Source organism: Tamandua tetradactyla, chromosome 9 (genome assembly GCF_023851605.1).
Source record: "Tamandua tetradactyla isolate mTamTet1 chromosome 9, mTamTet1.pri, whole genome shotgun sequence".
NCBI lineage: Eukaryota > Metazoa > Chordata > Mammalia > Pilosa > Myrmecophagidae > Tamandua > Tamandua tetradactyla.
The window spans coordinates 46517616-46543186 of record NC_135335.1 but is presented as its reverse complement, the minus strand read 5'-3'; the positions used below and the strand labels follow the sequence as shown (position 1 = coordinate 46543186).

General features: G+C 40.9%; 4 pseudogenes; 2 read left to right on the top strand and 2 right to left on the bottom strand.

Moving 5' to 3' along the window:
• The first annotated feature begins 72 nt into the window (after positions 1–72).
• Positions 73–1284, top strand: LOC143645675 (tRNA (adenine(37)-N6)-methyltransferase pseudogene; annotated as a pseudogene).
• Positions 1285–5656: 4372 nt separating this feature from the next.
• On the bottom strand, positions 5657–6261 carry LOC143646086 (transgelin-2 pseudogene; annotated as a pseudogene).
• Positions 6262–6766: 505 nt separating this feature from the next.
• Positions 6767–13410, top strand: LOC143645674 (non-selective voltage-gated ion channel VDAC1 pseudogene; annotated as a pseudogene).
• Positions 13411–17110: 3700 nt separating this feature from the next.
• Positions 17111–20481, bottom strand: LOC143645673 (cilium assembly protein DZIP1 pseudogene; annotated as a pseudogene).
• Between the last annotated feature and the right edge of the window lie 5090 nt (positions 20482–25571).

Genomic DNA, 25571 nt, shown 5'->3' with positions numbered 1-25571 from the left:
AGAAACTGGAGAGGCCTGCAGTGGGGAGACCAATGAGAAAGAACAAGAGTAATTTAATAGTCTGGACAAGAGATGAAAGGACCTGAACTAAACGTCAACACCTGGCTTGTAGGGAATCTTTTAACCGACCCAATTGGCTACTTGGAATGATGTTTTGGCCAAAAATGGTACCCCAAGGCAACTGTCCATCTGTAGACATTGACAGGCTTGTTTGAGAATTAGAAAGAGCATCTTTAACAATCCTGAGCATTCCTTAATGGTCTTAGAACAGTTTTCTCAGGTCTAGATTTTGGTTGTTTTTCACACACACAAAAAATGGTTGTTTGAGCCATAAGGTGAAAGTGCAACCTCCTAGGCTGAATGGTACAAAGACTGTCTTGTCTGTTTTTGTTTTTCTTTTCCACAGGAGCCCTCATTGCCCCAGTGCAATAGGACTGACCCTGGTTAAAAAAGGGGCCACTGTGCACCTCTTTGGATTTGAGATGGTACTTGACATAAAGCCCTACATAGTGGATTACGACTCTCCACAGATTCCGAGAGAGCCCCTGGAGACTCATTCGCAGGATGACCAGCGTAAACTGACACCTGTACTGGGTCTAATGGCCTACCTGGGAACTGTGACCGGCCACAGACTTGCAGCAGCCAAAGGAGAAACCTAAGTGTCCTGAAGACAGAACTCTAGAGGGAAAGTACATGGAGCCCGATGGGCGCTACTCGCCGCAGCACGGGTAGAGGGCCTACGACATTGGTTTAGATTCTGGAAGCCATGAGAATCCCAGGGTGGCAGAAAGGCCGCACGGACCAGACCTCCCGGAGGAAAGCGTTTCGGAGGAAGGGGCTGGCGTAGAGATGAAGAGCTGGGAATAAGCGGCGCATAGACAGCCTGTGGCCGCAGGCTCCCCAAACCCCCGCGGCTGGCGACGTAGAGAGGGGTCTACCTGGGCAAGGGCGGCCCCCGTCGCCACATTAGCTGCTCGGTTCACTCCTCTCGCAGAGATGGGCGTCTTGTGCCTCACTTCAGAGGGTGCACTAGACCTCTGTCGGACTTAATTTCTAATCAGCCGAGGAAGCAAAGCGTGCCATCGAAACCGTGCTGTCAGCTGATCCTCGGTCGCTGTGTGGCTGGAAGCCCTCCCACGACCGCCTGTTCTATTTTACCGTAGACGTAGCTCACGTCACTCGCTGGTTTGGCGATGGCTTTGTTAAGTGTTAAGGATCACGTGTGCTTCCGCGGCTGCTCTGAAGACTGACCCTGCAGAGTCCTTGGCGTCTCCGGGATCTTAAGGCACCTAGTTGACATTGGGAAGGGGTTTTGGGGTTTTCTGTATGAGCTGATGACGTGTCTTCTCTGCAGAAGGCAGCAACACTTTGTCATCTTGCTACTACCATCGATTTGGGCTGTCTGAAATATTTACTTGTAAAACATGTATTTTAATAAAATATATTTAGAGATATAAAATTAAAAGAAATCACCTTATGCTCTTCTGACCTGTTAATGTTGAAGTATCCAAAGGTGATGCTGTGTCAAAGAAGCTGATTGTTCTTGGTACTCAATCACATTGGGAGTAGAGACCGTGAGAGCAAGGAATTTGTTCAACAATTCCCATTGATTTTCCTGTCTGGAAAAGCCTGACCTCTCTATTGTGCTCTAAATAAATCTGACTTATGACATTTTAGGAAGTTAAATTTAAAAAATGGTTTTAGAGATCTTTAAAAGAGATTTAATCTCTTTGGGACATATTCATATATACATGTGTATCTGTATGTATTCAATCTTCACTCCAAAAAGAGACTCTGAAGTGTCTTTGGATATATTTGTATTAGAAAAGGAGATCATCCCTGTTCTAGTTTGCTAGCTGCCAGAATGCAATATACCAGAATCAAAGTGGCTTTTAAAAAGGAGAATTTATTAAGTTGCTAGTTTACAGTTCTAAGGCCGAGAAAATGTCCCACTTAAAACAAGTCTATAGAGATGTCCAATTAAAGGCATCCAGGGAAAGATACCTTGGTTCAAGAAGGCCGATGAAGTTCAGGGTTTCTCTCTCAAGTGAGAGGCACATGGCAAACACAGTCAGGGTTTCTCTCTCTCTGGAAGGGCACATGGGGATCATGGCATCATCTACTAACTTTCTCTCCTGGCTTCCTGTTTCATGAAGCTCCCCAAGAGGCATTTTCCTTCTTTATCTCCAAAGGTCGCTGGGTAGTTCTCTCTACTTCTTGTGGCTATGTTGTTCTTCTCTGCTCTTTCTGAATCTCTCTCATTCTCTGAAATGTTTCCTCTTTTATAGGACTTCAGAAACTAATCAAGACCCACCCAAATGGGTGGAAACACGCCTTCAGCTAATCCAGTTTTACAACCACTCTTGACTAAATCACATCTCCAGAGAAATGATCTAATTACAGTTTCAAACATATCATCCTGAATAGGGATTAGAAGAAATGGCTGCCTTTACAAAATGGGTTTAGGATTTAAACATGGCTTTTCTAGGGGACATACATCCTTTCAAACCAGCACAATTCCCAAAAGTTCAACAAAATAACTAAAAGAAAATGTTATAGTGCCACCTTCATCTTTCCATAGTATGTAAGGCAGCAGCATGATCTTTCTTGTCTTTGCATCCCTATCAGGAGTACTAAAAGCTTTTTCTTTTCCGTTTTTTTTTTTTAACATCAGCAGCATGCCTGTGACTGTGAGGTCCTCTTCTCTCAAACTTGAGCTCACTTAATTCCCATAGTGGCGTTATAAATATTATTCCCATTTGGCAAACAGGAAAGTGAGGCTTAGAGAAATTAAATAGCTTGCCAAGATCACCCAGCTAATTCTTGGCAGACTTAGAACATGAGTCCATATCTGGTTACAAACCTAGGGCTCAGAATCACTGCCAGATATGGCTTCTCTAATTATGTTCTGCTTCTTTGGATGGTAAATTATTACAGCATATTTGTATATATATATATTTTAATTTTTTATTTTTTTATTAACGGAAAGAAAAAAAAAGAAATTAACACAACATTTAGAAATCATACCGTTCTACATATGCACTCAGTAATTCTTAACATCATCACATAGATGCATGATCATCGTTTCTTAGTACATTTGCATCGGTTTAGAGGAACATATTTGTATATTTGGGGATTAATGTAAAATATTTTTATGAGACAGTGATTCAGTAAAGAAAAATAAAGGTTTAAGTAAAGAGTATATTCAACTTAGATCGTTCCCTGTGGTATACTATGATCCTCAGTTGCTGACAAAATTTTCTGATTCACAAAGTCCATTCAATGTGTTTGAAAAAATAATTGGCTCGGGACCTTGTGACTTAAAAACGCTTGTTCTCACTCTAGCATCTTATTTCCGAAGTAGGGGATACACAGAGTGCAGGATGGGAAAGAGGAAGAGAAAGCCAGTTCTGGACACTTCCTTTTAACAGTGAAATCCCACTGCTACTCATTGTCCCATTGTTCCAGGTTTAGCCTAAATGTAATAGGCAAATGTATGGTGAGATGAGCCAAACACAACCTATTGAGCTATGTTAAAAAGGGAAGTTAAAAGCAAAACTCATACCTCTTTGCAGTGACATTCTTGGATGAGTAGGTCCCTCTGTTGCCCAACAATCCCCGCTGTCTTATTAGAAGACTAGCAACTGTGTGGACCTTGGCTTGGAACATTACTGAAGCCTATAGCCAGGACACTGCCAGGACACTGCCAGGATCCTGCCACTGAGACATGTGAGGGAGGAGAGGGGAAGAGAGGAGTGCATTTGACTGGCTGTTCTCCCCATCCTGGAACCACCTATACAATCTCAAAGTTTGGGAGGCAGTAAGGCAGGAGGTAGATGTCTCACTGCTAGACCTCCCAAGAGGTACACTGAACATGCCTTGGGGTACAAGCAAGGTGTGAGCATGTAAACATGATATGTAAAAAAGGGAGAACTTTAAAAAACAGTAGAGTAGTTATGGCAAGAATTAGAACTGTCAGCTTTGAAACAGTAATTTATGGTTTAATGTTGATGCTTTTGGGAGTGACTTATGGGTTGGGTCTAAAAACTCCTTAGTAATCAAGTCTTAATCTGGCCCTGGAAAGTACACTTTTTTTTATCTCAATCCTTGGAAAGATGGTCCAAATCTCCTTAGGTTTTGGATACTGGACTGTATTAAAACACAAATTCTTTCTTTATAAGCTTATTGAAATTGTATTAAATTATACATGTTTGAGTATATATTCATTCATAAACACTCAATACATGATGAAAATGTATTTCCGTGCTTCACATAATAGACTCAATAAATACTAATAGCAGTTGGTAAAAAAAAATGCACTGGGGTAGTTTAGTTACATGTCTGAAGACTTTACACTAGTTAGTCACATTTTTGAGTATTGCTTTGCATTTTTAAGCAGAAATCTTAAATTGGGAACTAGGAGAGATCTTTTAAATCTCTCAGTCCAATCCTCTTGGTTACTTAAGTGATGAAACTAGAGATCCACCTTAGAATTTGGAGATGGCTTTTTAAAACTTCAAAAACCTAGAAAAATATAGTACAATTAATTATTCAGGTCAAATTTAGATATACTCAATTTCTGCAACATGGTTTTTGTGCAGTTTAACATGTAAAGAAAGGAATATGGGTATCAAATAATTTTTGTTGCAGTGGAAATAAATGCTAACATAGAAAATGAAAATCTAGAAGTAAGAACCTAGTGATGATGCCAAACAATCATCACCACCCCCTTCCCAAAATTTGTTTATAAAAGTGAAAAAAAGTATAGTAAGACACACCCGATGCTCAAGCTCAAATCAATAAGGTCATCTGATACAATTGGAAGCAGAGAAATGCTTTGGCCTCTACTTAGAGCTCTGAGATTCTCTTTTGCCCATATCTTTTCTCTAATTAGGAAAAAAAAGGATTCTTCAAAGTGGACTCATTATGCTTCTTAACAAAGAGATTCATAATTCATTGCTCCACTTAGTCTTATCTGAAATACAGTAAACTTTTTTTTTTTAAGACTGGGCTTCTTTATTTAAACCAGCGAAGCTTCCATTCCTCAAGCTCCAGACCCTGGAGAGCAGCCCTCTCTTCAATGTCCCCTCATCACTATCCCACTTAGCCACAGCAAGGGGAATGGAAAATAAGAAGCCAAGAGGACCTCCACTGGGGAAGCCTGCTCCAGATGTAAGGTGAGTACAGTCCAGCTGTGGCTGGGTGGCACCTGCCACAGGCCCCTCCTTACAAATTAAGTCCTTGCAGCTACAGCTTTGGGGGGGGGGTGGGAGGTGGAAGGAAGGCCATTGGAATCAGAAGTCCTGAAGGCAGCATCCCTAAACCCAGCCAAGGAATGGATTAAGGGCACAGAGGCCAGGGAAGAAAGGCTGGTGAGAAAGAGAAGAGAAATTGTGTAGTAGGTGAGGCCTTGAAACTTTGGTCTCAGTGAAAAAGAAGAGGCCAGTTGGTCCAGTTTGGGTGGGTTTGGAGAAGGGAATGTCTTAGTAAGCATAGGAGAGAGGCCACCAGTAGGGACCCCTAGAGATTATAGGATGAGTCAGGCCTCCCACCCCCAGCAGAGCGGAATTTGAGGACTCCAGGGATGTCAGAGAATATGCCTGCTAAAATACACAGACACATGAAGACACACACACACACATTAGCCATTCACAGGGAGGCAAGAGCAGTATGGTGGCAGAATCAGAGGATCTGGTGTGGCACACCATAGATGATCATGCCCACCTGAGACCCACCATAGTTGGTGCCCATGTGTAACTCAATCATCTTCCTGTCCTCTTGCAACTTGTTGTCCAAGAAGTTCTGGGGGTTCTTCGTTTTCTTTGAAAACTAGTTGGGATCTCCAGAGAAGAGCTCATCATCCTAGGCTACAACTAGCCCACCCAGGCTCAGCAATTTTTGCTGTACCAGTGTTCTTCCCTTTCCAGAGGTCCACAGTTTGGAAGATGTCGGTAGTGTTGATGCTGTTATGCTTGGCTGCTTGCAGGAACTGAGAAATCTGCTCCATCTGCTTGAAGGCCATGGTGGAGGATTGGCCTCTGGGATGCAGTCCATTAATAAGCTTGCACAGTACCATGCCATACTTGGGCCAATTCTGGAAGTTCTCATATCCAGGCTGGGGCTGGCTCACATCCTTTTGGCATGGGGTGGTGATCCACTGGATCAGGATCTGCTCCAGGTCCATATCACATGTTTCTCCATCTTCTACTGTACCTCCTGGCTCAGACCATAAGCAGGTCCTCTGTTGGCCATTCTGAAGGGTGGTGGGTAGCTTCCAAGCCATTTGAATGGCTGTGCACTCTGGGCAAGGGTTGCAATGTGAGTTTAAACTGATTTTTGAAAAAGCAGACTTTTCCTGTTTTTAAACCACAGAAGACTGTGGTTTAAATTGGAAAGCTGGAAGTTCCACTTTTTTTTTTTTGGTCATATGCTAAGATGCAGTTAAGAATTTCAGAAGGTCTCAGGAAACATAACTACATACTATTCCCCATCTTAGTGCCCAATTTTGAGCGTAAAAATTCTCTGTAGTAGTTTCCTTGGGTCACAGATGGCTCCTGGTACCTTAGAGTTGCCTTCAATGTTGAAGGAACTTCCTTGAAAAGATATGATCTTCAGTCATTTCTAGTATGGCCTAAAAGGCTGGATTATGTGATTTTTCTATGGTTTATCCCTTCTACTTCCACATGCAATTCTAAGGGATACTGAGAAGCACTAACTCTTTTCTTCAAAAAAGAAAAGAAAAGAGAAAGCTTAACAACACATAAGAATGTCCCGACTTCATGGAAGATGGAAATGGGCTGGCATTGACTGTCACGTCTCTGGGAAATTAGACAAGGGAAAGCAGTCCTTATTCCTTGGACAGACAGACTTAGCGCATGTTCTGCGTGCCTGGGCAGTGCTGGCTTCACTGGAATTAGAGGTCTTCGCAGCTGATGGAGACATTTTTGACCACTCCAATCTTTCTTTCTGCACACAGGCATCCAGTTCCTCAGATAAATTCCAATTTCAAGAGTCTCCTGTGGAGACAGCAGACAGCACCAGGGTGCCAGCGAGCAGCAGGCCACTGAACGTGCCCATCCTCACTGGTATGAGTCCTAAGCCGGCCTTGGAGGTGAACATGGTGCAAGCGCTCCTCTAGCCGGTACATGGTGAACTCAAGCCCACAAGATTGGCTTGCCAGGACGCACATGCGGTATATGGTGCCAGGCGATAGCTCTAGACTCGGAGTCTGGAGGTGCTTACACGGATGGTAATCACAAGGGACCTCCTGGAGAAGCGCTCCTCCTCCTCCTCCCTTCCCCTCCTCTCCCCCTCCCCCCCTCCCCCTCCTTCTTCCCCTCTTCCTCACCTTAGTGGTCTAACAGGAGGATCGGAAGAACTGGGCTGGGAATCCTCTGGGGGTGACTGTGTCCTCCGGATGGACCAAGGTTGCTCATTGTCTTATCTGAGGGCAGGAAGAGACCAAGTGGTTAGCTGGCGAGTGGGGTGGAGGCAGCATGTCCTTCCCCACACTTTGTTCCAACTGTGGCTGTGCTTTGGGTGGACTGCGGAGAGGTCAGACCCTGCTGTAGAGTTAGTGATAGGGTATGCGGCCCCCTCCGTGCTACTGCCATGTGGCCGTACAGCTTGTGTGAGGAATCCACAGCAAGGGAGGAGACCTTAGTGATGCTGTGTCAGCCTCCTGCAGGCTGAGTGGATGGAGCTGTGCTGGGCAGGATGGAAGGGCCTCTGGGAGAGGTGGTTGTGCTGGTGGTGTGTGAGTGGAGTGGTAGGAGGAGGCTGGGTGGGAGGCAAGGCCCGTGGTGCTTTGGCCTGACTAGCACACACCCTGGAAGCTGGAGGAGAGCAAGAACGACTGAGAAGGTAGTGGAGCCCTGTGGCTGGAGTGCACATTATCAGAGGCTCTGTTTAAGACAGTTCTTTTTCCATCCAAGAAGAGCCAGGACAACTCACAGCTACAAGTGAGGGGATTGCCATAGAAGCTGATGGATAGGACCTGGGAGGAATTTGGTGTTCAAGGAGGGAAGCAATTAAAGTTGTAGTTCTGGAATAGAAGGTCTCGCAGTCAAAAAGTGTCTTGAAAAATGTGCGTGTTGACTATGGAGATGACTGCTGGGGATTCTTGACAATCCAGCTCCAGCAGCTGGGGGAACCATCTTGATGATGTTCCCTCTAGGTTCCTCAGTCTGGGCATCTTTCTGAGGTAGAGAGTCATGAGGTTTGGACCATCTCTGATCCACTCTGCTTGAACCAACGTTAAGAACGTGCAGCTGAGGTCCAGCACACTACACGAGGCTCTGCCCTCTCGAGCTAATGCCGCCTCTGCAATGTCCTCCTGGTCCCTCTGCCCAGGGTGGTGGAGGAGAAATTTAAAAAGCAGCGTGCCAGGCATTCACCACCACAAGCTATATGAGGATATTTCCATTTCTTCTGCAAAGAAGAGGAGGAAATAAAATTAAAAGGAGAGCAAAGTCCCTTGAGGGATGGGAGAACACTTATGGAACTGTTAAGCTTTACTACAAGAGAAACCTTAGATACCATGCCAAGCTTTAGGGACACCCAAATCAATAGGCCAAGCCCTTGATCTTGAGGCTTACTCTTGTGAAGCTTGTGTATGTCACAGAAAAGCTTAGCCTACCTCTAGGTAATCACCTCCAGAGAACCTCTTTTTTTTGCTCAGATGTGGCCTTTCTCTCTCTAAGCCCAACTCTGCAAGTGAAACCATTGCCCTCCCACTACATGGGACATAACATCCAGGGATGAAAGTCGCCCTGGTGGCATGAGAGATGACCCCCAGGATGAGCCTGACCCTGGCACTGTAGAATCAACAATATCTTCTTGACCAAAAGGGGGAAAAGAAGTGTAACAAATAAGGTATCAGTGGGTGAGAGAGTTCAAATAGAATTGAGGTTACACTAGAGGTCACTCTTATGCATGCTGTATTTCGACATTGCTACCTATCATAACTTGCCAAACCCCAACCAAAATCATTCCTGCCAATCCTAAAGAATACCTAAGGCACTATATAAGATTCTACAAAGGTTCCATGCACTAGGGTAATTCTCCAAAACCTGCAACTTCCAAATGGGTCCCCAGACCAGTTAAGTCCTGAAATGAAGAGGAGCCAGCCTTTCCAGAACATCAGCTAGTTCCATTCCGCTATCCCATAATATTGACAGCCCCTTCTAACACGAAAAATTTAGAACAGGCATAGCCCAAATATCCCTGAGGTGTAGGAGAAAGATAAAAGGAGATAGTGGAGTTGTACAGAGGTCAGGTTTAACAAATAATTATGATTGCTCAATCATTATATGAGTTCTTTTAGTCTCCAGTGCCTTAGAAAAGCCAGAAATAAAAATCTAAAATTATGGAACTGTGACCCACACCAAACTCTGAAATCTGTTCTACACCATATTGTTGTGATGTACTTTTAAATTTATTGTGTTTATGTATACATGCTATTTAAAGAGAAGGAGGAGTATAACAGAGAAGACAGGATTTGATAAATGAGTATGACTACTGAATCATTATATTGATATTTCTATTAGTCTCTAGTGTCTTGGAAGAGCTAGAAGAAAAAAATGAAAAAATTGTGGAACTGTAACCCACACCAAATGTTAAAATCTGTTCTATAACTACTTGTTAAAATGAACTTGGAAATTTATTGCTTTGTTGTTGTGCAAGTTTGAAAGTATGTGTGTCCCCTAGAAAAGCCATGTTTTAATCAAAATCCCATTTCATAAAGGCAGAATAATCTCTATTCAATACTGTATGTTTGAATTTGTAATTAGATAATCTCCCTGGACATGTAACCCAATCAAGCACTGGAAGGGCACGTGGCAAACACAGCATCATCTGCTAGCTTCCTCTCCTGGCTTCCTGTTTCATGAAGCTCCTTGGGAATCATTTTTCTTCTTCATCTCCAAAGGTTGCTGCTTGGTGGACTCTGCTTCGTGGTGCTACAGCATTCTCTGCTCTCTCTGAATCTCTCATTCTCCAAAATGTTTCCTCTTTTATAGAACTTCAGAAACAAATCAAGACCCACCCAAATGGGTGGAGACATGCCTCTACCTAATTCAGTTTGGCAACCACTCTTGATTTAATCACATCTCCAGGGAAATGATCTAATTACAACTTCAAACATATGGTACTGAATAAGGATTAGAAGAAATGGCTGCCTTTACAAAATGGGATTAGGATTAAAACATGGCTTTTCTAGGGTACATACATCATTTCAAACCAGCACACTCATGCACAAACGTTTTTATTATATTTGTACATTTACTCATCATAATTTTGCTAAATTACACAGTCCCAGGCTTTGTCTTCTATCATTCCTTTTCATATCATACATGACCCTAGACTTCATTTTTCAACTGTCTTCACACTCAGCTTTGTTTCAGTGTGTTTAGAATACTGAGCTACCATCAGCTAGTACTGTGTATTGATTTTGGATGTTTACAATCAATCTTTTGAACATTCTGTACTCCTTCAGCATGAAATGCCCCATCTCTACCCTCTTTATAACCCTAATAACCTGTGTTCTCACCTTTAACTCTCAATATTTGTTCATTAATGCTAGTTCATAATAGTGAGACCATATAGTACTTGTCCTTTTGTTTCTAGTTAATTTCCTTTAGTATAATGTCCTCAGGGTTCATCCATGTTGTTGCATGCATTATGGCTTTATTCTGATATAACTTTTTTCTTTCCACCCATACTGATAGTCTTCATTTCTACATTCTTATCTGGACCTCTCTCTCATTTCTTTCCCCATTCACATGCAGTGTTTCTGCTAGCATTTCTTGTTCAGCAGGTCTCTAGTTCACATATTCTTTCAGTGTCTTGGGGTCTGAAAATATTTTGAACTCTCTCTCATTTATGAAGGGCAGTTGGATATAGAATTCTTTGTTGGGAGTTATTCTCTTTCAATCTTAAATATATCATACCACTGCCTCCTTGCCTCAATGGTTTCTGCTGAGAAATCAGCACAGTCTTATTGAGGTTCCCTTGTGTGTAATGGATCCCTTTTTTCTTGCTGCTTTCAGAATTCTCTTTGTCATTAGACAAAGACAAAAAGACTTTCATTGACCCTTGACAGTCTGATTAGTAACTGTCCTGGAGTAGGTCTATTTGGAGCTATTCTGTTTGGGGTACACTGCACTTCTTGGGTCTATAATTTTATGTCTTTCATAAGAGATGGGAAATTTTCAATCATCATTTCCCCATTATTCTCTCTGCCCCCTTTCCCTTCTGGGACACCCATAAAATGAATATTCATCTGCTTCATGTTGCCATTTAACTCCCTGTGACCCTGCTCATATATTTACCTTCTTTTCCCTATCTGTTCTTTTGTGTGTAGGATTTCAGATGTCCTGTCCTCTAGTTCACTAATCCTATCTTCTGCCTGATCAACACTGCTATTGTTTCTTTTGTGTTTTTCATCACTGCTATTGTGCCTTTCTTTCCCATAAATTCTGCCATTTTTTTTCAAGCTTTCAAGTTGTTCTTTATGGTCATCCAATGACTTCTTTCTATACTTCATTATCTTTTGCTACATCTTCCCTCAACTCATTGATTTGATTTTTAAATTTAGCGTGTTTGTTTGAAATTAGTTGCTTCAACTCCTGTATCACATTTGAAGTGCTTGTTCTATTGACTGGGGAAAAACTTTGTTTTCCTAGTGTGGGACACAATTTTTTTATACTGCCCAGGCATCTGATTTTTTTTTTTATTAGTTTACTCTGGAGGTTGTTTCCACTCTTTTACCTAAGGTTTTCTCATTGGTTGGCTTTGTTTTCTATCTGGTCTTTGGCATTCAGTTTTACTTATTCTAATCCTCTAGCATAGCTTCCATTTAACAGGTCAGATTTTTTCAGCTCTTGTTTTTCTGGTTCTTGTTGGCTTTGTCCCCAGTCACCATCAAATAATGGATGTTCCCCACAGTCTGCCTTAGGGATGGAGTGTTTGCAGTTCAGCACAGTGAGGTCTTTGTGGGACAAATGCTTCTGCTGGGTTCCCATGATTACCTGTCTTTTGCTGGTATGCAAGACTGGTTTTGCTTTAAGTTACTGTTTTAACAGTTGGGTTGTTTGCTTTTCTCAGCCAACACAGAGGCAGAGTCCCATATGATTCTATACCTTTACCGATAGTATATATTCTGGAGAGTATCTGCAAAACTCATCAATTCCATTGCACTTTATGTTCTGTCCAGTAGATAGCTCTTATCCGATAATTTAATCATACTCAGAGGCTTCCTAACACTGTGAAGGGCTGGAATTGCAGATTTCCAATAACCTTGCTTTGCTGGAAAAATCTGGCTCAATGTGGGGTAAACTCTCAGATGTCCCAGAACTTGGCCAACCACCAGGCAGGAGTTAGACAGCAAGATGGCTTTTTTCAAGGATGGGGAGAGGGCTTTTGACCCAGGGTTGGAAATAGTCTCCCTCAACGTTTTTTCAGACTCTTTAGTTCCTTGCTTACCTGGGTCTTGAAGCATCCTTCTGTTCTCAGGGTTTCCAAACAGTGGGGGTCTGTCTCACAGCTGTGAGATAATTTATATTGTGTCCCCAGTGAATCACAGCTGCTGTTTCTGTGCCCCACCCATACTGTGTATGAGACTGAGGGGAAGGGGAAAGGACCATTCATTGCAGTATGCAGGTTTCCTACCTGATATTATTTCTTTCTTCAATTCAGCACCTGTAAAGTCCTCTTCCTTCAGAGCTCTGAAAAATTCAGAATAATCATGTTTTTCCATTGAGCCCCTGGGAAGGGATTTTCAGGTGGACTGAAGCTGACCTTTGATTCATCCATCTCCCCTAATACTGGGGAAAAATGCTAAAATCAAGCCTTCAATCCGAGCCTTCAATCCATGGTGCTCTGGTGCTGGGTTATGAGGGCTGGCTGGCTGACTACCAGATGAACTCTGAGTCTGCAAAGTCCCGAGTGACACAGAGCAATTTTGCAGTTAGCTATAAGACTGATAAATTCCAGCTTCACACTAAGGTGAATGATGGAACAGAGTTTGGTGGCTCCATTTAGCTGAACGTGAACGCGAATTTGGAGATTGCAATAAATCTCACATGGGTGGCAGGAAATAAAAACACTCATTTTGGAATAGCAGCCAAGTATCAGAGGAGCTTTAACACATGCTTCTCAGCTGAAGTGAACAACTCCAGCCTGATAGGTCTAGGATACACTCAGGTAAAGCCAGATATCAAACTGACACTGTAAGCTCTGCTGGATGGCAGGAACATCAATGCTGGTGGCCACAAGCTTAGTCTAGAACTGGAATTTAAAGTATATATGAATACTGTACAATCATTTAATTTAAGCTATTTGCAGCATCACTACCTTCAGAATTTAGTGTACCACTTTAATGTTGTTTATTGGAAATGCAAGTATTGCTAAATATCATGACTTTGGGCGGAATTTAGTGGTCCCTCTAAAGATGTCAGGTTTCTTTTTAATCTAGAAATGGCTGCAAGTGGAAGCTATAATGTGTAGGCACTTTCTAAATTCCTATTGAATAAATGAACTTATGATTTCCTGAAAATTGAACTTAGGTTTCCTAACCCCAGTTGTGGAGAGGCTCATTGCTTAATGGTATATACAAAATCATCTCCAAGGACTTTTTCAGAGAGATCTTTATGACCTGTTTCCACCCCAGTTCACCACCTCTTTTACACAAAAAGTAGTCTGCAGGGCATGGTAGCTGTTTCTTTTGTGCTATTTTGGGGTGGAGAGGGTAGATGTGATAAAGCCAATAATTTTAGGACTTAATTCCCTCTCATGTTGTGGTTTTGTGCTCTTGCATCACTACTAAATAGCTTCCAGAAGGTCTGACTGCAAGCTGGGAAGAGTCTCTGTGACTCAATCATAATGGTGACAGCACTTGGAATCTAAATTGGACTTCTGTTGTATTCTCACCACCCAATTTTCCAGCAGTTTAATGGATACATTTGATAGTCTTCCATTTTGTGTGGCATTAGATCATCCCTTTCAAATGCTGTAATTAACATCTCAAAATAAAATGTGAATAAAGTATTGAAACCTCAAAAAAATTATGCATAAATTACTTTAATTCATTTTGTACCCTACTATGCTTGTTTGGGTATTCTGTGATCTTTTTTCTCCATTATTCAGTTCACTCAAGAGTTCAAAGCACACACATGCACACACACACACACACAATTTCACATGCATTTTTTTTATTATCAGTGTTCACTCCCAAACTGTTGTATTTTAAATCTAGATCTATTTCAAATCGTAATCTTTCTCACTTCCTATATGTATGGTTAATCTTTCAAAGTAATTATGCTTATTAAAATGGCTCTCTTAGTCAATGTCTCATTAACTGGAATTGTATAAACAGTTCTCTAGAATCACAGAATGTTGACAAAGAATTGTTTGCTATGAAATATTGTAAATAAAATTTGACATATTGAAGTCAGAATGAACTCATTCTGTTTGCAAGAAAATCAGGAATTCCCCAGGTGGGGAAGTTGAATATTTCCTCCTTTCCCCCAAGTCCCACAAGGGGACTTCACAAATACTTTTTTTATTGTCTGCCCAAATAACTCTGGGGTATATCGGGGCATCACACTAACCTGTACAAACCCAAAAGATCTCATGCTCTATTAAAAGGTCCATGTAATTATCAAGTAAACTGACCATACAAGTTAAATTAGATGATGTGCTACCTAAAATATAAATTTTGCACCAAATAAACATCTCTCCCTTTGGTCTCCCACAGAAGCTGAAGTGTGGAAATATGGGCCATATATTCTTTACCCAAAATTCTGATTTACCTCAGTCCTATCCAGAACAGCTTCATTCATATGAATGAATGAAAAAGTCTGATAACTTTTTCAGCTTTTTAAATAGATGTTAAAAGGGGTAATTCTGACTTTCATAGCTCCAGCGCTCTGACTCTCAGATGTCACAAAAATACCCGAATTTTCAGGGAATGACCAGGTTATATACAAATAGTTCGATTCCTCAGAATTTAGAAATAACAGTTACAGCTGTTATAAGGTCTAGGAAACCACTTCTTATCACAAGATTTATAAGATATTTCCCTAGATGTTCTTCTACAAGTTTTATGGTTTTAACACTAATGTTTAGGCCTTTGATCCATTTTGAGTTGATATTTGTAGAGGATGTGAGATACGGTACCTCATTCATTATTTTACATATGGATATCCAGTTCTCTAAAAACCATTTATTGAAGAGGCTGCTCTGTCCCAGGTGGGTTGGCTTGACTGCCTTATTAAAGATCACTTGTTCATAGATGAAAGGGTCTGTTTCTGAATACTCAATTTGATTCCATTGGTCAGTATATCTAACTTTAAACCAGTATCAAGTTGTTTTGACCACTATAGCTTTGTAAAATGCTTTAAGGTCAGGTACTGTGAGATCTTCAACTTCATTTTTCTTTCTCAATATATTTTTAGCAATTTGGGGCACACTGCCCTTCCAAATAAATTTGGTTATTGGTTTTTCTATTTCTGCAAAGTAAGTTGTTGGCATTTTAATTGATATCACATTGAATCTAGAAATCTATCTGGGTGCAATTGACATCTTAACTGCATTTAGTCTTCCAATCCACACCTTCATATGCCCTTCCATTTACTTAGGTCTTCCATGATTTCTTTTAGCAATTTCTTATAGTTTTCTTTGTATAAGTCTTTGTATCCTTAGTTAAATTTATTCCTAAATATTTGATGGTTTTGGTTGCTATTGTAAATGGATTTTTTTTCTCGATTTCCTCCTCAGATTGCTCATTACTTCTGTATAGAAACACCACTGATTTTTTTTTTTGGATGTAATGAAGGGCTTTACTTGAGAGGTTGATAGAAGTCCAAAACCCAACAAAACATTTAGTTAAATCATTACTTTTCTGGAAACAGACTATAGATAGTACAACAAAGTATAAAAAATGCAAGAAACAAAAACAAAAACAATTCAAGAGTTCATGTGAATTTTCTGAACTTTTACAATGTCATTGTTAAAGAATATAATTAAATTACCTTTGAGGTATTTTGTAATCATGGGTTTGGTATTTAAAATTTTTTTAAAAAAGCTCTACATAGGGCAGGCCATGGTGGCTCAGCAGGCAGAGTTCTTGCCTGCATGCCGGAGACCCAGGTCCAATTCCGGTGCCTGCACAAGCCAAAAAAGAAGAAGAAGAAGGAGAAGAAGAAGGAGAAGGAGGAGGAGGAGGAGGAGGAGGAGGAGGAGGAGGAGGAGGAGGAGGAGGGGGAGGAGGAGGAGGAGGAGGAGGAGGAGGAGGGGAGGAGGAGGAGGAGGAGGAGGAGGAGGAGGGGAGGAGGAGGAGGGGGAGGAGGAGGAGGAGGAGGAGGAGGAGGAGGAGAAGAAGAAGAAGAAGAAGAAGAAGAAGAAGAAGAAGAAGAAGAAGAAGAAGAAAGATCTACACAAACATTTGAATCCAATAATGACTCAATCTTTTCTATTAATTTTCTGATAAATTGGCATTTAAAATAGCTCTACTGAATTCATAAAATATCCAAAGTAAAAAGTTATACTGCAGCAATAGTGTTTATGTTCTAAAATAATTGTTTTAATAGCAACATGTTTACAATGACTCAGTGTTGCATATAATGAGTTACTTCAGGAAAATGTACTTACAATGGGCCTAGCTATATTATAATTACAAACTTTCTTACATATGAAAAATAGCCATTCTACTCTTAAGGTTTCACTGAATCCACTAATTCCATCTTTAAAATACTAACAGAATTTTACAAACTTCAATATGTGATAATTTACATAAGTAAATATTTTTAATAATTCAAACCAAAACCTGCTGTAAGCTAAAAAAACAAACTCTCACTTAAAAACTATTAAAAAATACACTTAATACAAGAGTACCATTTTGAAGAAAAAATATGACTTTTGATGACATGTTATTTTTAATCAGTAGAAGACTCAAACACCTTTATATGCTCCAAAATACTATTGCCAATTGTTTTTTTTAATACTGCATTAGATGCCATTAAAGATAACTTTGTTCTTTGAATCAGCTTCCTTGTTACTGTGGGAGATAATTAATAAGGCATGAACATTAGAATCATGTAGGCAGGTTACTAAAATGCACTGACATTGAAATACAGTTGGCTTCTGGAAGAATCATCTGACATTTGCAATTATACATCTGATGAGTCACTCCAATCAGTCACAGTTACTAGGCTTCTTTTTAATGTGCTTGATTCATTTTCTTGAAGCCCTTCTCTCTTTGGCCCTCTAGGATTAGATGCAACCCAGACACTTGGAATGTGAGTAGAATTTGATTTACTAATGGAGTTTCCTTCTATTCTTTCCCAGTTTTTTTCCTCAAAGATTTTTCATCCTCTAAGGATGATATGTCACAATCATACTCATTCACATCTGCACACCTTAGTTCTTCTGGCATTTCTTCTTTTTTGATGAATACCTCAGCAACATTAATACCACCAACTGGTTTATTAATTTTTCAGTGATTTGAAACTGTTTTTAAAACTTTTTTGGTTAGTATTTTAACAGAAGTTCCTGCAGACTTGGGAGAAATACTAGACTCCTCAGTTTCACTGCCCTTAGTCTAGTCAGTGTCACTTTTGGAAGTATTCGTCTCAAAGCTACCCTTGTTGCTTTTAGATTATTGTAGAAGAAGTAAGTCTGGGGATATATATGCCTATATGAAGTCATCATCATCTAATTCCTCCTCTGAATTAAAGGGAGGGGTCATACAAGTGGAAGGCTTTCTGTGAATATGATCTCCTAGGATATTTTTCCTAATTTTTTGAACAGATGTTCTATCAGTAAAAACAGGTCTCTGTGTCTAATCAAATGTCTGCTTTTGGAATAATGTTGTATAATTTGGGGTATTTCTCCAGTTGAAAGGGTATCCATTTGAGAAACATGATACTTACATGAAGACATAATGTTCTCTTCTCAATTTTACAGCATGCCTGATGTTCAAGGAATTCTCAAATTTGCTGAATATTAGGTATTTGTCTTTCTCCCTCATGTCTTGCTAATTCCACATTTCTTAGCATTCTATTGAAGTGATCACTTGTGATACAACATATATCTGCATTAATCCCCAAGGTTTACAGTTTTTCCACCACACTCTGCTCCAAGGCAGTTCTTACTTCTTAGTGAGGGAAAGATCATTCTTTAGAGTTTTTCTTAAATGTATCTTGATGATTAATTTCTGTTCATTTTCCCTTAGTTTTTCTTCCTCTGAATGTTCTTCTATTAGTTTCACTATGTGTGACATGAATGCTTGTTCATGTGTTATTGATAGATTTTATTTAGCACCCAAAGTCTGTGGTGCTGGAGCACTCATAGGTACAGCTGGGGCAGCTGACTTAGGTTCAAAAGCTTGCCAGTTAAAGAATTTCCTTTGGGGTCACTGATACTGTTCAGTAGTTTACTGGTAAATTCTTTAATCTGCTGCCTCTGAGTAATAATTAGCTCATTGTATTCCTGGAGTCTCTGTCCTAGCTTTTCGTGCCAGTTTGAATCTGTGGTGGACCCCAGAAAAGCCATGTCCTTTAATCCTCATTCAATATTGCTGGCTGGGAGCTTTTTATTGTTCCCAAGGAGATGTGACTCATCTGACTTTGGATATTAACTTTTGATTAGAGGGAGATATGACTCCACCCATTGCAGGTAGGTCTTGATTAGTTTACTGGAATCTTTTAAAAGAGGAAACATTTTGGAGAGAGTCCCTTTTTGAGAGCCATGAGAGAGTCGTGAGAACCACAGAGCCCATGCAGCCAGAGACCTTGGATATGAAGAAGGAATATGCCCTTGGGGGAGCTTAATGAAACAAGGAGCCTGGAGAGATAGATGTCACCACATTTGCCTTTCCAATTGAGAGAGAAACCCTGGACTTCATCAGCCCTTCTGAGTGAAAGTAACCTCTTGTTGGTGCCTTACTTTGGACATTTCTATAGACTTGCTTTAATTGGGACATTTTCACAGCCTTATAACTGTAAACCAGCAACTTAATAAATTTTTTAAAAGCCATTCTGTTTCTGACAACTAGCAAACTAGAACATTCTTCTATTCTTTTTTCTTGTAGAAAACATTATTTGTATTTAGATTGTCTATCATTGAGACTCAAAGATTCTCTATATGTGAAAGGAGCTGACCCTTTTCATTCTTGTGCTCTTGATGAAGGGCTTGAACTTGAGCCATCCACTTCTTTCCTGACTATTTAAAACTTGCATCACATTTTGGAAATCACAGGCATACTGAGGATGGTCTTTAAACTCATGTGTATCTTTTAATGTGCCCATGTTCGACTTGATCTCAAATTGGACTTCTATATTTTTGACAATTGATATTCTAATGCTGAATTCTTGGAAGTTAATTCTTTAAACTTCTTCATAAACGTCTCCTTGACTTTTTCCATCTCATCAACTAGTTTCTCCTTTTCATCTATCAAACAACCTCAGATATTCTTCCTCTTTTCTTTTTTGCATTTCATACTCCTTAGAGAATGTGATTGTGTGTGCATGCTGTGTGCCCTCTAAATGAGACTTGGTGAGCTGCAGTTATTTCTTCAACATGCTGATCTCATTCTGGAGTGTATCAGTTTGCACCTTTTTCTTATACTCGAAGTGAGAATTTTCAGAATGGTGATATTGAATATGACTTTCTAGAAAAGCTTGGTTCATAAAAGCTTTGTCATAAAAATGGCACTGATAATTCCTGGCTTTGCCTCAATCATCAGCTGCTGAGTGGAGATCATCCTTTTCCTGTGTTTATACTCATACTTGAGTAACTCAATCTTTCCTGCCTGTTTGATGACCAGCTTCTTGCTCTGGTCACAGTCGGCCAGGGTCAGGTTGTACAGCTTCAAGGCAAAGAACTCTTGCAAGTACAAGGGGGAATTGATTATGTTGCAAGTTTACAGTTCTAAGGCTGTGAAAATGTCCAAATTAAAGCACAGCTACAGAGCTGTCCAATCTAAGGCATCCAGGGAAAGATATCTTGGTTCAAGAAGGCTGATGAAATTCAGGGTTTCTGTGTCAACTGGAAAGGCACAGCGCGAATATGGTAATATGCCATGACCAGTGTAGCTCAGTGTCTGGACTGAAGGGAGGCAATGGGGAATTGAGAAAGAAACACAAGAGTCAGAGATATAGTTAAAGCTGGGACCAGGTGGGACTCTGAGCTTGGATGTAGGCTCAAAAACCCTAAGAGGTTCAGATGTTTACTTATATGGCTGTGAGGTAAAGAAAGTAAAAAATGTAACTAAAGAATGGGGGAGGAGGAAGCACAAGCTGACCCATCTGCTTCCTTGTGACTGGATGAGTCAAAAAGTTGCACAATACCCAAGGCCTCTTTCTGTCCCAGACTCAAGCAGCTTTGCAACACTTTAGTCTTTTCAGGACATCAGGTGCCTTTTTCCACAGTGACAGCTTTGCTATATCTATGCAGCAAGCATGTGACCTCTGTCTCATCCATGCCTGACATCTCCCCCTTTTTTATTTTTAAATGCAGCTTAAACGTGTTTAATTGGAGGGTTCAGATTTGGTTTCAGAAGATCCAGATTCTGACTGAAATGGTAAGAAACAGGAGTAGTAGCAGAAGGATTATGGCCATTAAATATCAAACTTAGTATTTTAAAATATTTAGAGGATTAAAGGCTTGTAATTCACTCAAGATATCCCGTGCCACCATAGTGGGATCAACAACTTCATCGGTGACTTCTTTGCATGCTTAGAATTTCTTCATGTAATTGTTTTAAATCTAAACTGATATTATGGCAGCTCTAAGCCCCCTGCAAATGCTTTTGAACTTGAGGACAGTTCCATAATGACTGATAATACAGAGCCGATACCATGTATATGTACTGATAATTAGCATGGCATAGCAACTTTTGTCTGGATTTTAAACTTTCTACTTCATTGCCAATGCCTATTGCTAAACAAAACCCTTCTGTTACCTCTAAAGCATTAAGCTTGACTTCTAATTTAAGATTATTCTTTCTTGCTCTTGCAAGACAACAGAAGGGTTTTGAGCTAGGTTATTAACAAAATGGGCATTTTGTACACTTTGAGAAAGAGCAACTGCAGAAGTGGTTAAGGTGGCTAATGTGATAAGAGTAACTACTCCAAAAATAATTAATCCCAATGCTTGATGACCTCAAGCAAGCTGGTTATGGATTTCCTTTAATACCTGAAAACCTCTATCACTAAACCAAGGTTTGGAGATATTGGTGGGGATCATAACAAAGGAGGACTGGTGAAGTACAACAATTTGGGACCCAGACGCTTGAATTGTTCAATTTATACAATTGGTAAGATCACATTTGGTACATTTGGTAGAATAATGATTTTCAGCTTTGTTGATGTTAATATTCCCAACGAGTAGCATATAAGGGTGTTGAACACATGCTCGAGTCCAGTACTTTCAGCCCCCACATCTCCTAAGTCTGCAAGACTATGGCTAGTTCGGTTAATGAAAGATGTGGCCATAACAAGCTTCCAAATTTCCTTTTGATAATGTCCTTCACTTGTGAGGATGGTTGTAATAAATCGTCCATTTCCTCTTTGTTACTGGTGTCACTGATATTATGGGACCAATCAAAAATACTTCTGTTACTTGTTATCCCATATCTCATGGGTCATGGATATATACACTGTCTCCAAGGTGGATAGATCCCTGGAACCCAACTGAGCTTATGAGGATGGCATACCAGAAAAGATGGCCTAGGTTGGCTGGAATTAAGGGGCTCAAGGCCAATGTCATTAAATCCTTGAAATTTTAACATTTCATCTATCCAAGAAGACACATTGGATAAAATTATAGTTTAAAATTGAGGTTGTGATTCAAAACAATTAGCTTTATTTGTATTTATGGAAATACAGATAGGTATTTGGAAACTAAAACCTGAATATCTTATACTCAGGAGTAATATGATCATCAGTATATCCCCCAACAAGGCAGGTATCATTAGTAAATATTGGTACTGATTCTCCTTCCCAGGTAACTATGTGTGCTATGAGAGCATTAGGAAAATAAGTCTAATAAGTTTGGTTTTGCTCTGGGTGGCCACTTACCATACTTACCTGAGTAGTTACCAGGGCCATCATGGCGAGAAGGAGACATCCAACTTTTTTCCCCACGCTTTCTCTACACGTGACTTCCTGAGAATCTGATGTTAATTTCTTCAACTGACCCCAAGTAGGCTATGCTGTGCCCCTCTTTGTTTTAGTCATCGGGTGTCGAGTCTTGGCAAAGCTCTGTTCTGCTGGAATGGAGATGGTTGGTTTCAGGGGTCCCACCTTGTTAGTCATGATTATTTTGGGGATGATCCTCAATTTCTTGAATAATAGGATGAGATGCTCCTCTGGGTTCATGTTGCCTCACAAATCTATTGGGGACCCTCACCAGCTTAGATGAATTCTCTGGAAAAACACAAGCATGACCTCTACCCCAAATTAGAATAGGATCAGGGCCCTTCCATTGTCCAGTAACTGAATCCTTCCACAAGGCATGTCCTTTAGGACCAGAAGATCAGTTCTGAAAATGCCTTTCTATGGCAGTAGTACCCTCCTCATCACAGTTCAAAAATTTTAAGTAAATAAGGAATGATTCAGTAGATTATATGGTGTAGGAGCATAGTCTATTCCCCCTTTTAAGTTTTAAAATTTGTGTTTTGAGTGTTGAATATGCTTGTTCAATGATTGCCTGACCTTGGGGGTTATAGGGAATACCTTTTTAAGTTCAATATGTAATTGATGAGCAAATGCTCAAAATTTTGCTGATACATAACCAGGCTCATTATTGATTTTAATTTTTTTAGGTTTCCCTATGGCAGCAAAAGCAGTGAGGCAATGATGATTTTATGCTTGGCACTTTCTCCAGTTTGTGCCGAGGCAAAAATGAAACCCAAGAAAGTATCAATAGAAACATGGACCCAATGCAGATGTCCAAAAGCCAGGATGTAACATCCATCTGCCACAGGTGATTAGCAGTTAAGCCTCTTGGATTGACACCTATATTAAGAACTGGGTGATGAATGCTGCACTGACCACATTGCTTAACAATTTGTCTGGCTTGTTCGCTAGTAAGTTTAAACTGTTTTCTTAGTGCCTTGACATTTTGATGATGGAGGCTATGATCTACAACAGCCTCTAAGTAGGGAGTAGAAAATGTGACAACTGCTACCAAGTGATAAGCCATCACATTGCCAAAAGCTAAAGGAGTGGGTAAGTTAGAAAAGTTAGAATGGGCACATATGTGACCGATAAAGCAATGATGCTTATGGGCCCTAATTAGTGACTGAAGTTTAAAGAATAGATGAAATAATTCTTCATTACTGCTGTGTCCAATGACAGCAGTTACTATAATTTTCATCATACCAGCAATATAATTGCTGTCACTGTAAATATTTAGGTTTTCATTGGCAAAGTTAGTAAGAGTTAAAATAATGGCTTGAATTTCTGCTCATTGTGCTGACTGAAATGACGTTTGAATTACCTTTGACATGGTGGAGGAATAATATCCTATCCTTCCTGCACCTGAACCATCAGTAAACAAGGTACAGACCTTGGGCAAAGTATGAACAATGATGTTCTGGTTTGCTAGCTGCTGGAATGTAACACACCAGAGACGGATTGGCTTTTAATAAAAGGGGATTTATTTTGTTGGTTCTTCAGAGGAAAGGCAGCTAACTTTCCACTGAGGCTCTTTTCTTACGTGGAAGGCACAGGATGTTCTCTGCTGGTCTTCTCTCCAGGCCCCTGGGTTCCAACAACTTTCCCCGGGGTGACTTCTCCAAAGGCCTGGGCTGAGCTGCAAGTGCTGAGATGAGGAATGCTGAGCTGCTAGACTGTGCTACATTGCGTTCTCTCATTTAAGCACAAGCCAATTAAGTTAAATGTCACTCATTGCAGCAGACACGCCTCCTAGCCAACTGCAGATGTAATTAGCAACAGATGAGATTCACCTACCATTGGCTCATGTCCACAGCAACAGAACTAGGTGCTTTCACCTGGCCAAGTTGACAACTGAATCTAACTACCACATGTCCACCCCTTGTCAACTTGGCAACTACGCACATCACCTTAAACAGGTGCAAAATATTCTCTTCTGGCTGTGGACCTGTGAATCTCAAAATAAGTTGTCTAGTGCCAAAATGCAAAGGAGGATATTCACAGGATATAGATTGTCATTTCCATAGGGAGAAATTGGAAGGAAGATCTGCAGGCAAACACCATTGGATTTCCAAGTCTGAAAGTCATTTATCCTTCGGCTGTAGAAAGCAGCAGTCCCACACCTTCCAAGGGCCTATGCAGTGGCCGGCCTCTTTCCAAATCAACCTCGGGGAACATCGAGGAGACCACCTCTGGGCTCCACTCTCTCCAGGCATCAGGGCCACCCCTGGGCTCTCTGCCATTTCTGGGGCACACGCTCAACCCCTCCACATGGTGGCAGCCAGGCTCTCCCAGTCCCCCAAGGAGCGTGCTACGCCTTTTCCAAGGCCTGAGGCTGCACAACTATTCCACTGCAATGAGAGGGAAGACTCATCCTCGCCCTTCAGGGTAAACTCACCCTCTCCACACATACAGGTGGGTCCACTCTCCTGGCCGAGGTTTCTTGGCTTCAGACCCGAACTTCCACGGTTCTCACTCTGCAAACTCCAATCCCTCCCTTTTGTGTCCTCCTTTGTCAAGATTGGCGGTGGTTCCATTTACACCAACAGTCTCTTCAAGCCCTCCAGGACTTCTCCATCAATCTCTTCACAGTTCCTCCATAGTCTTCCCCTTAGCCATCCAAAACACAGTTCCAACAGATCTGGCATTTGCAAACCGCAGCAGCACCCCACTCTCTGGTACCAACTCTGTTCTGGTTTGCTAGCTGCTGGAATGCAACACACCAGGGACGGATTGGCTTTTAATAAAAGGGGATTTATTTTGTTGGTTCTTCAGAGGAAAGGCAGCTAACTTTCCACTGAGGCTCTTTTCTTACGTGGAAGGCACAGGATGTTCTCTGCTGGTCTTCTCTCCAGGCCCCTGGGTTCCAACAACTTTCCCCGGGGTGACTTCTCCAAAGGCCTGGGCTGAGCTGCAAGTACTGAGATGAGGAATGCTGAGCTGCTAGACTGTGCTACATTGCGTTCTCTCATTTAAGCACAAGCCAATTAAGTTAAATGTCACTCATTGCAGCAGACACGCCTCCTAGCCAACTGCAGATGTAATTAGCAACAGATGAGATTCACCTACCATTGGCTCATGTCCACAGCAACAGAACTAGGTGCTTTCACCTGGCCAAGTTGACAACTGAATCTAACTACCACAAATGACTTGAGGGAAAACAAATGCCATTTGCATGGCAAAGTGCAAAATTTTTTTACCTGGGTAATGGGTATTGAGTTGACCAGTAAAGTTGGCTAATGCTAACTGCCAAGAACTAGAAAATTGCCATAGCCAATTTTGTTGTTTAATGGTAAAGGGAACTATGATATCCTGAGGTTCAAGGCCTACAAGTTGTAATAACCATGTCCTATCCTTGCTAATTATCTGAGCACTAGGTCATGATACATGGAG